Here is a 13815-nt window from a genome sequence, read left to right as displayed (position 1 = left end):
CCTATTAGGACAAACCAGTAATCTAGTTAAGTGACCTGTCTTCCTTTTCTTCAAGCTATCCTAGCAAATTATCAAACTTGAGAAGGGATGGTGGGAACCTCTGATTTTATGGTTGATCAGAAGCACAGGTGACAAGACAAGAAAGGCTTGCAATTGGGGTCTGAAGTGAGGGCAGTCTTGTGGGATGGAGGCCTTAACCTGTGGGATCTGATACTATCTCTAGATAGACAGCGTAAGCATTGAGTTGAATTGTAGGACACCCAGCTTGTGTTGGAGAATTGTTTGGTGATGCCAGAAGTATTGAGAGCAGACTGGTAAATAGAGGAGAAACGAGTTTTCCCCTTCCACCATTGTAGCCCTCCTAGGCAGAATTAAACGTTCTTTCCTCTGTGCCTATGTTACTTTTATTTCTTTAATAAGATGTAGCAAGGGATCCCTGGGTGGCGCAGTGGTTTAGCGCCTGTCTTTGGCCCGGGGCGCGATCCTGGAGACCCGGGATCGAGTCCCACGTCAGGCTCCCCGTGCATGGAGCCTGCTTCTCCCTCTGCCTGTGTCTCTGCCTCTCTCTCTCTCTCTATCATAAAAAAAAAATAAAAAAAAAAAATAAGATGTAGCAATAATTCCTTTATTTGCATGTTACCATAGAGTCCTTGCTGAAAACATACTGTTGCCACATCTCTCCTAAAGTGGACACATTGCCATTGTTGCAAGTAGATTCTTAAATGTTGACCCTTATTCATTGGATAAAGTCTTACTGGGCTCCTTTGCTTAAATCTCAGATTCTGTGCTAAGTTAAAGGGGTGGGAAATTAGTAAGGCAGGGAACCATGCATCGAAGAGCTCTGAGCTCATGTTAAATAACTTTCATTATTTACTTTATCCCATACTACAAGGACCAGGCTCTAATCACATATGTATTTACAATGCCTAATATTAGGTGTGCTTGGGGCAAGTATTACATAACTGTTTGTCAAATGAATGAATGAACCTTCTGGACCAATTTATGAATTGGAAATAGAAGTGAGGAATGAAGATAAAATCTCTCTCAAGAGCCTGACCTCTTGCTTTCCAACTATCATCCACAGAGAATTCCAAAACCCCAAAGCACATTTTCAGAGCCAGCACTCCACAGGCAGCAGTGGACTCCACATGATCCATTTAGGGGCCCCTGGCTTGAGGCCCAGATAAAATGATTGTGATCTTGATGCCAATCTGTAGAACTTTCATAGGTCACGGAAGGGTAGGATTTTCCCTTTTCCTACTTATAGAACATCTATATTAATCAGTGAAGCCTTTAACATAAAAATGGGACCTACAGTTCACTTCCAAACCCCTGAAATTACTTCCTTAGTTCTCCTGTTCTAAAAACCAAAAGGGATTACTTATTGGTATTTGTGGGAAACCTCCACTGAGCTCGTTAAGCTGTCATTATCAGAGGAGGAGAACAAAGGTCATGTGAGATGACAATGTGGATCACAGGCAGCTGAGCCAGTTGAAGAATTTCTGCCATCACTGTGGAGCAATTTCAGTGACCCCTGTCCTGTCTCCAGGAAGGTTGTGAGACTCTAGGAAACAGAAATAGCTCCCAGGTTGATAATTCACCACCAAGTCCCTCGGTTCCAGAAACTAGGCAAAGCTGCCACATCAATCCAAGCCAATGACACTGGATAGCCCCTGGCTTCCTACAAAGGGTCCTATCAAAGCTAAAGCCAAGTCTAGAGTATGGAAAAGTGGGGAGAGACAGTCCTTTGTCATCCCTCAGTTTTGGAGATTCATCCTTCATGAATCTCAGGCTTTAGTACCTGTGTGACTTGTTCCTCAGGGTTGGGCCTGAGGTGGGCCTCTGGAGCAGCCCTGAGAAGCCTGAGGGATGGAGAGGGCCTGAGGGGTCTTCCTCTGTGGATGTGCATGAGTAAGGGTGAGTGTGTGTGTGGATGTGACTCTTTCTGATCTTAAACCATCCCTCACATCTGCTCTCACTTAGAGGCTGATGGAAGGCCACCTGAGCTCTCCTCTGTCCACCCCATCTCTGTGTCTCCAAGCACACTTTCTTTTATGATGATGACGATTTCTTGGTTGTATTGCGGTCATCTAACTTTTCTGTCTGACCTAACTGAAAGCTCCCTGAGGAACCTACAGCATCCACTCTGGCTTGGGATTCCTAGTCCACAGGGGGTATTTGACAAGTAGTTTGTGACATTTGACTCAATCCCATGCTCACCCCAGGTGTTCTTCAGTATGTCCCTGGAGAGTTTTCTCTCCCTCATCCCTCCCTTCAGCTCCACAGGGCACCTGGTCAGGCAGCCTGTGTGGGATGGGAGCAACAGCTCACCCAGGTTTTGTCAAGGGGGCCCTGTTGCCACTCCACATGATGTAAGCCCCACCTGGCCCCATGGGGTCCCTACAAGGTGCCACAGAGTGACTGAAGGCCTGGCCTGAGGACCAGAGGTGCTGGGCTGTGGGGTCTGGACAACATATTGGCCCCCTTGGAGCCTCAGTTTGTCATTGGTGGCATGAGGAGCAGCACCTTTCTACCTGCCTCACAGGGGTGTTGGGAGGTGACAGCAGTGACAGCCTTTGAAAAGCATCAACCAATGTGCAAATACCAAGTCATATCACTATTGGGGAGAGAAAAAAATGTGTTTATCAGTGTTCTACAAATAAGCCATTGAAAACGAATGTGAATGAAGCAAAACTCCAAAGAGGAAGAGGAGAAAGCATCCTGAGCCTTTCTGAAGTTGCTCGATGGTGTGGAAATAAAGCCTTGGGGTTTGGCATTGGCAGAGTGGGCTCTGCAGGTATAACTTGCCCAGGGCAACTGAGAACACTTTTGTCCCAGACCCAGGAGGTCCAGACTACAGTAGGGAGAAGCTCTCCAGCAAAGCTGTTGCTAGATGTGTGGCTTGTTGGTTCATGCAGCTGGCACGTTTTTTTCTTGTTTTCATTTTGCAGTGGTTATCTGATTTTAGTAGCTCCCTAGGGGCACATTTCTCTCTCTCCTGAGAGAGTTGTTCTGGCTTTGTATGTAGAATCACTTTTCAATTTTTCTAGACCAGTGCCCTTTGCTTTTCCCATTTTCCCTTCTCCAGTCTTTGTCTAGTCTACTTGATGTTTGAATTTGAAGGGAGGGTAGGTTGGAGGGGGAAAATAAGTCCAGTTAAAATTCACGGCCCCTGGTTGGCATTGTCTGTGGAACACATGACTCTTGATCTTAGGTTGTGAGTTCAAGCTCCACATTGGTGTAGAGATTGCTTTAAAAAAATTAAAAAAGTTAAAATTCAATCTGACAGAGGATTTGATAAGTGTTTTAGTAGGAGAAATTAGTATTTAACTAATGTTTTAATTATATTTGTTCCTATATCTCTTCTTACAAGAGATTTTCAAAACTGACCATGTATTAGAGAACAGAATACAAAAGATCTTACCAATTTTATTAAATTCGTACATGGCATGTAAAAACAGAATCTTCCAGAAGGTGGTGCCAAAGTCTGCCTTTTCTCCACCTTCCTCCTGGCTCTAGACTGTTTCACAGTGTGCACATTTCACTCTCAAGAAAATGAAGTTTCTGTATCAGCACAGACCAACTCCAGTTAAGATGCACAGCAGGACATTCCCAGTAAGATGTTGAGGGGAAAAATTAGCCCCAAGAGTTGTAGCCTTGATCAATATAATTAACAACTTCCAGGTTTCTGAATTATTTATGGATTTTGTGCCAATTTAGGTTTGAAGAAATGTATAGGCTTGAACTTCCCATGAGCCTTACTTCCCATCTGCCACCTCCACCTCCTACTGACCTCATTCAAGCAACAATCCAAAACCAATGTTTTGGTTAACGTGAGGTACTGGGACCCCAGGACAGGAGACTCTAAACCCGGTATTAAGAGACTATAAATATAAAGCAGGAAATCCTGAGTCCCCATAGCTGCTGCTTCTCTCTTCAGACTCATGACTCTACCCCAGACCATGACAAAGACACAAGTGGGGATTAAAGAAAGGGAAACAGGGATCCCTGGGTGGCGCAGCAGTTTGGCGCCTGCCTTTGGCCCAGGGCACGATCCTGTAGACCCGGGATCGAGTCCCACATCGGGCTCCCGGGGCATGGAGCCTGCTTCTCCCTCTGCCTATGTCTCTGCCTCTCTCTCTCTCTCTCTCTCTCTCTGTGTGTGTGTGTGACTATCATAAATAAATTTTAAAAAAATAAAAAATAAATAAAAAAAAGAAAGGGAAGCAATTCAAGTGACCGGACTGTCTCCATGCATTCCCCCCTAAGTCTGGGGTAAAGGACTGTACAGGTGAGGAAACCAAAGAGAATGAGAAACTGAAATTGCAAAGCCAGGCTAAACATTTATGCCAAGCCCAAAGATTCTTTTTTTTAAAAAGATATATTTATTTCTTGGGTGTGGGGAGAGTGCTCAAGCAAGCCCAGTGGGGAGGGGCAGAGGGAGAGGGAGAGAGAATCCTCAGAATCCTCAAGCAGACTCCCTGCTGAGCACAGAGCCCATTGTGGGGGCTCACTCCCAGGACCTTGAGATTATGACCTGAGCCGAAGCCAACAGTTGGATCCTCAATCAACTGAGCCACCTCAGCACCCCAAAGCCAAATATCTTATTAATTGCTGTATAGGTGTGTGGCATTGTGAAAACTGATAAGAGATACAGTCCCCAGGAATTTATAATTAGGTAGAAGGAAAGATGATCCCATCCAGCAGTGTGTTACAGCCAGCTGGCACTTGTGTGCTAAATGTGGACATCTCCCATCTCTGTGTTCAGTAACATCTCATCAGCAGCTTCAGATCAGCCATAGTGGGAGTATTTATACCAGGGAAATCAGTAAATGCTACAAATCAGGGCTCCTTCTCCCCCAGAGCTGAATGTTAACCATTTACCAGGATACAGATGATTTGTTCTACAGCACAAACTGCTTAAATAAAGGAGGAGAGGACATTTCAAGGCTGGGAAGCAATGGAGAGTGTTGCAAGTTTGCATTCAAGGTTAAGCTTTCCCACTTGGTGACCATCTGACCTTAGCCTCAGTTTCCATCTTTCTTTAATGGGGATAAAATCCTATGCTCAAATGAGATGGATTTGTGTAAAATATTGTATAAATCACAATGGATTTTACCATGGAGACAGAGATGATCTATAAAATGTGTAAAATGATGCTGATGATGCTGATGCAGTTCTCATCCCAGTTTTATGAGGAATACATAAGATAATACATATGTATGTTTTCATTTATTCAATAATGTTTATTGAGGTTCCCTATATGTTAGACATTGTGCTAGCTGGGCAGTCATAAGATTTAAAAACACTTTGTAGGTTATAAGGCTTTTGTGCAAAAGTTCTTATAGGTTAGAAGGCGTCCTATATTGTTATTTTTTCCCTGAACTTTCTGTATCCCTCCTAATCTGGACAGACTCACATTTGCCCTGTGACACATCCTGCAACTCATTGTGCATTGATGCCTATATTTAAACTATAAAACACGGCAGCCATCACGAGCAATGGCATGGAAAGTAAACAGAGACAAGGAAATGTCCTTGAAATACTTCGTTGACTGGAAGCATGTCATAACAAAATTTGTAAAAAATTATCTTTATGTATATATATGAATCTGAGAGAATATACACTAAAGTGTTCACAGTAGCTTTCTCTTGATGGCAAGATTGATTTTGATTTTTTTCTTGCTCAGATGTAGTTTTTACTTTTTCTATAAAAATTATCTATGTAAAGTTAAGATTTCATAAAATAGATTTAGCATTTCATAAAATACACTTAGCTCTTTCATAAAATAGATTTAGCTAAAATAGGTTTTGCTATTCATTTTATGCAATCTTAAATTTAGATTTGAAAGGAGCTTAGAGGTCTTTACAGAAGAGGAAGCTGAGTTTCAGAGAGATGAAGGACCTGAACTAGTCAGACTTCCTCCTCTAAATTTGACATTCTGGGGGCATCTGGGTGGCTCAGATGGTTGGTTGAGTGTCTGCCTTTGGCTTGGGGTGTGATCCTGGGGTCCTGGAATGGAGTCCTGCATCAGGATCCCCGCAGGGAGCCTGCTTCTCCCTCTGCCTATGTCTCTGCCTCTCTCTGTGTGTATCTCATAAATAAATAAATAAATAAATAAATAAATAAATAAATAAATAAATAAAATCTTTTTAAAAAATTAAATTTGAGATTCTCTTTCCTCCTCTAAGTGTGTTTGCAGACCTCTTGATTATTAGTCTAAATCTATGTGCTCTGTAATTAGATTCTCATCTTTAATTATCTTTCTATCTTTTTGATGTATCTGATTACCCTCGTATACTAGTATTTCTTTGGCTTGTTTCTTTCTTTCTCTCTCTCTGTCTCTTTTTTTTTTAATGTTCAAGTGGCTGCTTGGCTTCTTTGACTTTTGTCTTTGAAAGACTCCTGAGGTAAATAAGCATTTTATCCCAATCAGTGGCCTCTTTAATTATATTCTTCTCACATTTGCCCTTTGGTCTCTACCAACTAATTTTCTCAAAAATTTCCAAGGATGAATCATAATTCCTCAAAGCCACCATTCTTGGAATCAGAGTATTTTTTTTCTTTATTTGATGTAGGCTGAAGTAAGAGTTTTTCTGCCCAGTGTATAGTGGCTCAGAGGTTTGCCTTCGGCCCAGGGCATGATCCTGGAGTCCTGGGATCAAGTCCCACATTGGGTTCCCTACATGGAGCCTGCTTCTCCCTCTACCTGTGTCTCTGCCTCTCTCTCTCTCTCTCTCTCTCTGTCTTTCATGAATAAATACATAAAATCTTAAAAAAAAAAAACAAAGGCTATTGCATTCTGGGCCTCAGTGTTTCTTTCTGCTAAATGGATGTTTTCTTAGCTCAATTGATGACTATTTCTTTTTTTTTTTTTTTTTTGATGACTATTTCTTATGGAAAATATCATGGAAAATCTGAAGCCCTTCTAGCCTCAACCTATAGACACTTGACTCCTTAGATTTCATAGGAGTGAATGAATCTAGGCCAGAGGTTGTAATAGAAGCCAAAGAATCAAAGCTGCCTCTCAAGACATAGAGCCTTGGACTGTACATGGGGAAAGCTCAAAGGGTTAGAGCCAAATATCAGAACAAGTGAATTTGATTTTTTTTTTTTTAACCAAAGCTTCTTCTCTGATGATGTCCCACCCCACTTTACCCTGCTCAGGGCACCTATGGCTACAGTTTGATTGCTCCCTTATCTGTGGCCATTTATGAAGCTTAACATGCACACGGAGAGTAAATGAGTTGAAGTAAGCTTTCAGATTTTCTCTGAGAGTCCAGGGTAACCCTATCAAGTAGAAATATAATTTAAACCACAAAGGTAAACCACATATGTAATTTCAAAGGTTTTTTTTTTCTAGCAGCCTTATTTATTTTCTTTAAGAATTTTATTTATTTATTTATTTGAGAGAGCATGAGTGAGTACATGAGCTGGGGGGAAGGGCAGAAGGAGAGGGAGAAGCAGACTCCCCCCCTGAACAGGGAGCCCCATGCAGGGCTCAATCCCAGGACCCTGAGATCACTACCTGAACCAAAGGCAGATACTCAACCAACTGAGCCACCCAGGTGCCCCTTAGCAGCCTTATTTTAAGTAAGTAAGATAAATGTGACAGTAATTTTAGTAATATACTTTATTTAACCTTATATATCCTAAATATTTTTTTTAATCTTTTTTAATTTTTTTTTTTTTTTTTTTTTTTTTATGATAGTCACAGTGAGAGAGAGAGAGGCAGAGACACAGGCAGAGGGAGAAGCAGGCTCCATGCACCGGGAGCCCGACATGGGATTCGATCCCGGGTCTCCAGGATCGCGCCCTGGGCCAAAGGCAGGCGCTAAACCGCTGCGCCACCCAGGGATCCCTATCCTAAATATTATCATTTTGACATGTAAGCAATAGTAGAAATTATTATTGAGATATTTTACTTTTTTTTTTGTTCCTACTAAATCTTTGAAATCCAGTATTCATTCCACACTGAGGATATGTCTCAATTCAGACATTTCAAATGTTCAGCAGGCACATATGGTTAGTGGCTAGCATTAACAGCACAGATCTAGGTGTATCTATATGACTTGCCAAGGTCTGTAGAATGGAGAAGAGTATAAAATCATGCCTGGAACTTCCAAGTGGATGTAACCTTATTAATGCTGTCTCATATATGCAGTTGGATACAGGGAATGAAATTTTCCTATATACCTGGCATTCTGAATATATGCAATCATTCTTGTATATAAATCAAAACTCCTGACAACCTAACAAGATGATAAGAAAATTCTCACTTTACAGATGAGGAAAATGAAATTTGGGTAGTCTCAATGGCTACCTAAAGATTCCCAGTGAGCAACTGGGGAGGCAGGATACAAACCCAGGTCTGTCTGGTGCCAGGGCTCAGGGGCTTCCCCTCCCCCACATGCTCTATTTCGCTCCATTTTCCAACCACACAGATGTCTTGGATGTCTGGTGGGAGACAAGCAAGTAACTAAGCATGGCAAGGTTGCTCAAGACTACCCAGCTCAGATTAGGTAAGGCACAGCCTCTTGAAGCCTACTAAGTCTGCTGAGGGTGATGGAGTTGAGGGAGAGGCCAACTCAGCCACTGCAGGGCCTTTTGGGGGAAAGGTGAAAGGTGGACCTTTGGGGACTGCAGATGGCTCCTGGTGGCTAGAACAGGAACCATGTGTGCTGGGGCACATATGTGGACTGAGAGCAGAGGATAATTCAGTGACGGGCACAGAACTGAGGGATTTTACCCCAAGGACTGTGGGATTTTAAGCAGGTGCTTGATATGAATGGATTTGATTTATATGGCTCTACACCCTAGTCACAGAATAAAGGGCAAATGAAGGACCCTGCCCGGGTATGATCCCACTTGCACATTTCTTTTGTAAATTTAAATTTCAAGTCTAACCAAAGAGGGTAACCCAGAGGTTAGGACCTGCCCAGTCAACAGAATGAAGCAAGAACACTGGGAGGTGCTTGATGTTCTTCCTGGGATTTGGAGTCAGAGAAATACAAATGCAAGTTCTGGCTTTGCTGTTTTCTAGCTGTGCCACCTTGGCCAAGACTCAGCGTTTACATCTGTGAAGTGGGAATCACACAGAGACCAACTGGATGGAGCCATTGTGAGGATTAAGTGGAACAATCCTGGCCAAGTGCTTAGCAGAGTAGCTGGTACCCAGCCAAGGCTGAATCAGGCATGCCCAATGGTGTCACTGTCACCAAAGCAGTGACATGGCCAAGTGTTCAGGACCATGAGTGGATGGCAGCATATGGACTCCAAGCTGCTCCTGTGTCATGGGCACTTCGGCATGTAGCCAGGTACAGGATACCCACCCCATGACTGACTCATTCCCAACTATTCTAATGTCACACACCAGGCTCTGGGGAGAGAAAGGTGTTCCTGTTTTATGGAGCTTATAGCCTAACAAGGGGTCCAGGGGGAGACCGAGCTCAGTTAAATGATACAAATAATGTATAAAGTACAACCGAAACAGGTGCTTCAGGCGAGAACTGTGTCTAGTTAGAGGTGAAGAAAATTGCTCAGTGTATAAAAGTCTGTCAGGGCTGTGATCTGGAGGCCGAAAGTCAGAGATCAAGGCGTCCACAGCCAGGCTCCTAGAATCTTTCCTTGCCTCTTCCAGCTCCTGATGGTGGCTGGCAATCCAGCGTTCTTGGCTTGCAAAGCGTGCACCTGCATCCCATTACCAGGTGAGGGCGCTGCGGCTCACCCAGGGGAGGCACCGGAAGGTAGCGGTTCTTCCTCTCCTGGGTCCTGTTTGCACTTGGTTTTGCTTTCTCTCCCTCTTCTTTAAAATCAATATGGACTCAAACTATATTTTAAAACATTTTTGCACTTGTTGAAAAAAATCATCACGTCCCCTTCTCTAACAATCTGGCGTATGAAAAAACTTATTTAGCTTTCGGAATATACATTTTCCCCCATTTATTTATTTCTATTTATTTTGTTTCCATTTAAAAAATGAATAGAGAAACTAAGACATTTAGGAATGACTCAGACTCTTCAAATCCAGATACACTACTCTACAAATCCATATTTATATATGCTGGCTAAAAATTAGTCCAAAATATATAATGAAGAATTAATATGTACATGGCTGCATGAGGTCAAGGTGAGTATCTATGACTATAAATTTCAATCAAGAACTTAGTAAATAAGCATGGAAGTTTTATTTTATTTTTTAAAAGATTTTATTTATTTATTCATGAGAGACACAGAAAGAGAGACAGAGAGAGAGAGAGAGAGGCAGAGACCCAGGCAGAGGGAGAAGCAGGCTCCACGCAGGGAGCCCGATGTGGGACTCGATCCCGGGACTCCAGGATCACGCCCTGGGCTGAAGGCAGAACTAAACTACTGAGCCACCCGGGGATCCCTGCATGGAAGTTTTAATGCATAATCTCAAAGACAGTGAGGAAGGCAGTTTAATGTTATTTCTCATTTTATCAAAGAAATCTGTATAAATGCAAGAAAAGATAGGAAAGAAAGAACAGAGAATATATTCAGTATCAAGATTAGAGAATAAAGTATATTTTTCAGTTTTCTTTTTTTTCTTTTTTTAGTTGTAAAGGCTTTATACTATCTTTTTGCATTTGTTTTTATTGAAGTTCGATTTGCCAACATATAGTGTAACACCCAGTGCTCATCCCATCAAGTGTCCTCCTCAGTGCCCTCACCGAATTACCCCAAACCCCTGCTCACCTCCTTTTCCGCAACCCTTTGTTCATTTCCAGAGTTAGGAGTCTCTCATGGTTTGTCTCCCTCTAATTTTTTCCATTCAGTTCCCCTCCTTTCCCTTATACTCCCTTTCACTATTTCTTATAATCCCCATATGAGTGAAACCATATGATGATTGTCCTTCTCTGATTGACTTACCTCACTCAGCATATTACCTTCCAGTTCCATCCCTCCCTTCAATTTGCCAGAAGACACCACGAAACTTCCAGGCAGGAATTCCAGTCTGAGGACCTGTTCTAAAGATAAAGATGTGTTCAATGAGATGTCTGTTACTTCAACATAATTTTTTTTAAGAAATGCATTTATCTTTTAAAGCAGCTTTACTTAGTTATTAATTGACACAAAGTAAACTGCACATACAATTTGTAAATATTGACACCTGAATAAACTTGTCATCATGGTGATAACGTTTTGCAACTTATTTTTTTCCGCTTTATAACGCAGCATGTGCATTTTGTCAAGTTATGAGATATTATTTTAGAATATTTTAATGACTGCATAGTATTCTATCATATGGGATATTATTTATAATATTGAAAAATGACAAATCATTGAAATATCCAACAATAGAGAATTATATAAGTGAACACACACACACACACACACACACACACAGAGGAAGAGACTGAAAAGAATAGGTTCAAGTGCTAATAGTGGTTATCTAGATGGTGGGATTACATGTGGCCTTTTCTGTTTCTGTGTTTTTCTATTTTTGCTGCACAGAACCATCATAATTTCAAAAAGCAAACATAATTTTCTTCTTTTCTAAAAATTAAAAACTTAAATGTCTAAAAGTGGAATTTTACATGCATCAGTGGGATTCTATAGCCATTTAAAATAATATTTTAAAAGAATGTTTCATAATATGAGAAAACATGTTATATTTAGTGAAAGAAATCTTACAAAACAATATAGCTTAATTATTTTTTAAAAAGATTTACTAAAAAAAAAAAAGATTTACTTATTTCTTTAAAGTGTACAGTTCAGTGGCATTAGGTGCGTTCACAATGTTGGGCAGCCTTCACCACCATCCACCTCCAGGACGTTTTCATCCATCTCATTTTAAGTGATTTTGAATGGATGGTATCATCAGAGATTTTATTCCTGTCCTAATGGTCAGGAAGAGAAACAAAGGCTTTCATCCTCCCATCTCATCTCCCTTTCCCATTTTCTTCTCAATACTTGCAGTCTGGTTTCTGCCCACAACTGCCCTGGACTGGGTGCCATTAGGGCTGTCAGCACATCCTAGTGACCCAATGCCATGGGCTGCCACCTGGTCCTGTGTTACTCCTGGTCTGCAAGATTGGACAATCCTGTTTTCCAATTCCTCCTGAAATTTTCTCGTTCCAAAATTCCCATAATACCCTCCTCTCTCCTGGGTTTCCTCTAACCTCTTGGATCTTTTCTTCTGGCTTCTTCTCCTCCTGGCTTGGGAACTCCTCTCTTCTCCCAGAACCACTTGTCTGGTTTCCCTGCTCTGGGCCTGCCCTGCCAACCAGTATGATCTTTCTAACAGGGAAATTGGATCCTGCTTCAAGTCTACAAGTGTGGCCTGAATTAACAGAATAAAGTTTGGCCTCCTCAGTTAGATATAGAATGCTCCTTCTAATCTGGCTCTCAGTGACCTCTAACACTTTCTTCACTGTCACCCCTTTAAAGTCTGCAGCATAGAGCCATTTGTAGGTCTGGTGTTGGAGAACCAGGCTGCGTATACGTCATCTGCACACATGTAGTTGCTCTATTCTAGAACATACATTATAATTATTTATTTGGCTATCTCCCACCACAGGGCAATCTCCTGGAGGGCAGGAATCTTGCTTGCCCTCTTTATATCTCAATGTTTAGTATAATACTTTATAGTTGGACAATAAGTTAATACATATAAGCAGCTCCAGAAAATAGATTGATATCTTGCTGGAGATCTCAAAATCATTAAGGGTTACAGCTAGGACTGAAATCCAGGTCCTCAAAAGTCCTGTCCTTTCTCACTGTAAACATCCTTCCTACTGAGCATCCTGGGGGTTCCAGGGACAAGATGCTGAGAGAAAATGGATGCAGTTCCTCCGTGGTTCTAGGAAAATAAGAAGAGTAAGTCCTGCAATCCTGGACAAGAGTAGACGGACATCATCAAAGATCATTTTACAAATACCCCGAATCGAGGGATTTTATTATAGCTGGCATTATAAAGCCACGCCACAATAGTGAAAAAGTCCTGCATCTGGTGGGAGCTCCTCTCCTGCCTCCTGGAGCTGCAAGCAGTGTGTGTGGGGAGAGAGGGAGGAGCATCACTCTGTCCTCCCCCAGGCCAGGGAGTCTGCTCACCTCCTGATCGCAGCCCACAAGACCTTGCTAATTCATATGAGCTCCCACGAGACAGAGAGGCAGCGTGGTCTGGCTGAAAGAGATATTGTCTCCATCAGCATACTTGAGTCCTGTTTTCTTCTAGATCTGCCACTGATTGGCTGTGTGATCTCATAATGCCCAGGAACCTTCTTCATGCATAACATGAAGGGATATTTAGATCTCTTTCAACTTTGAAATTCAGAAAGAGGAAAATATTTGCATTTAAAGATTGTTCAACCCTACGACCCAGCAATTGCACTGCTGGGTATTTACCTCAAAGATACAGATGTAGTGAAATGCCAGGACACCTGCACCCCAATGTGCATAGCAGCAATGTAGCCAAACTGTGGCCAAACTGTGGAAGGAGCCTCGATGTCCTTCAACAGATGAATGGATAAAGAAGATGTGGTTTATGTATACAATGGGATATTCCTCAGCCATCAGAAAGGATGAATACCCACCATTTGCTTTGACGTGGATGGAACTGGAGGGTATTATGCTGAGCGAAGTAAGTCAGTTGGAGAAGGACAATCATCATATGGTTTCACTCATACGTGGAATATAAGAAATAGTGAAAGGGATTATAAGGGAGGGGAGGGGAACTGAGTGGGAAAAACTAGAGAGGGAGACAAACCATGAGAGACTCCTAACTCTGGGAAACAAACAAAGGGTTGTGGAAGGGGAGGCGGGCGGGGGGTCGGGGTAACTGGGTGACAAGCA

At 42.1% G+C, this 13815-nt stretch overlaps 1 long non-coding RNA gene across 1 annotated transcript in view; it reads right to left on the bottom strand.

Moving 5' to 3' along the window:
* Window positions 1-13203, bottom strand: part of LOC144311769 (uncharacterized) — a 37222-nt gene extending 24019 nt beyond the window's left edge. Inside the window, exons 1-2 of the long non-coding RNA XR_013377293.1 lie at window positions 13075-13203; window positions 10891-10988 (exon numbers count right to left, since the gene is read on the bottom strand). This is a non-coding gene — a long non-coding RNA (uncharacterized LOC144311769). The remainder of the gene's footprint in view (window positions 1-10890; window positions 10989-13074) is intronic.
* Between the last annotated feature and the right edge of the window lie 612 nt (window positions 13204-13815).

The sequence above is a fragment of the Canis aureus genome, chromosome 4, assembly GCF_053574225.1.
Source record: "Canis aureus isolate CA01 chromosome 4, VMU_Caureus_v.1.0, whole genome shotgun sequence".
Classification (NCBI taxonomy): domain Eukaryota; kingdom Metazoa; phylum Chordata; class Mammalia; order Carnivora; family Canidae; genus Canis; species Canis aureus.
Note: the sequence above shows the minus strand (reverse complement) of the source record. Positions and strands in the feature narration are given on the sequence as shown.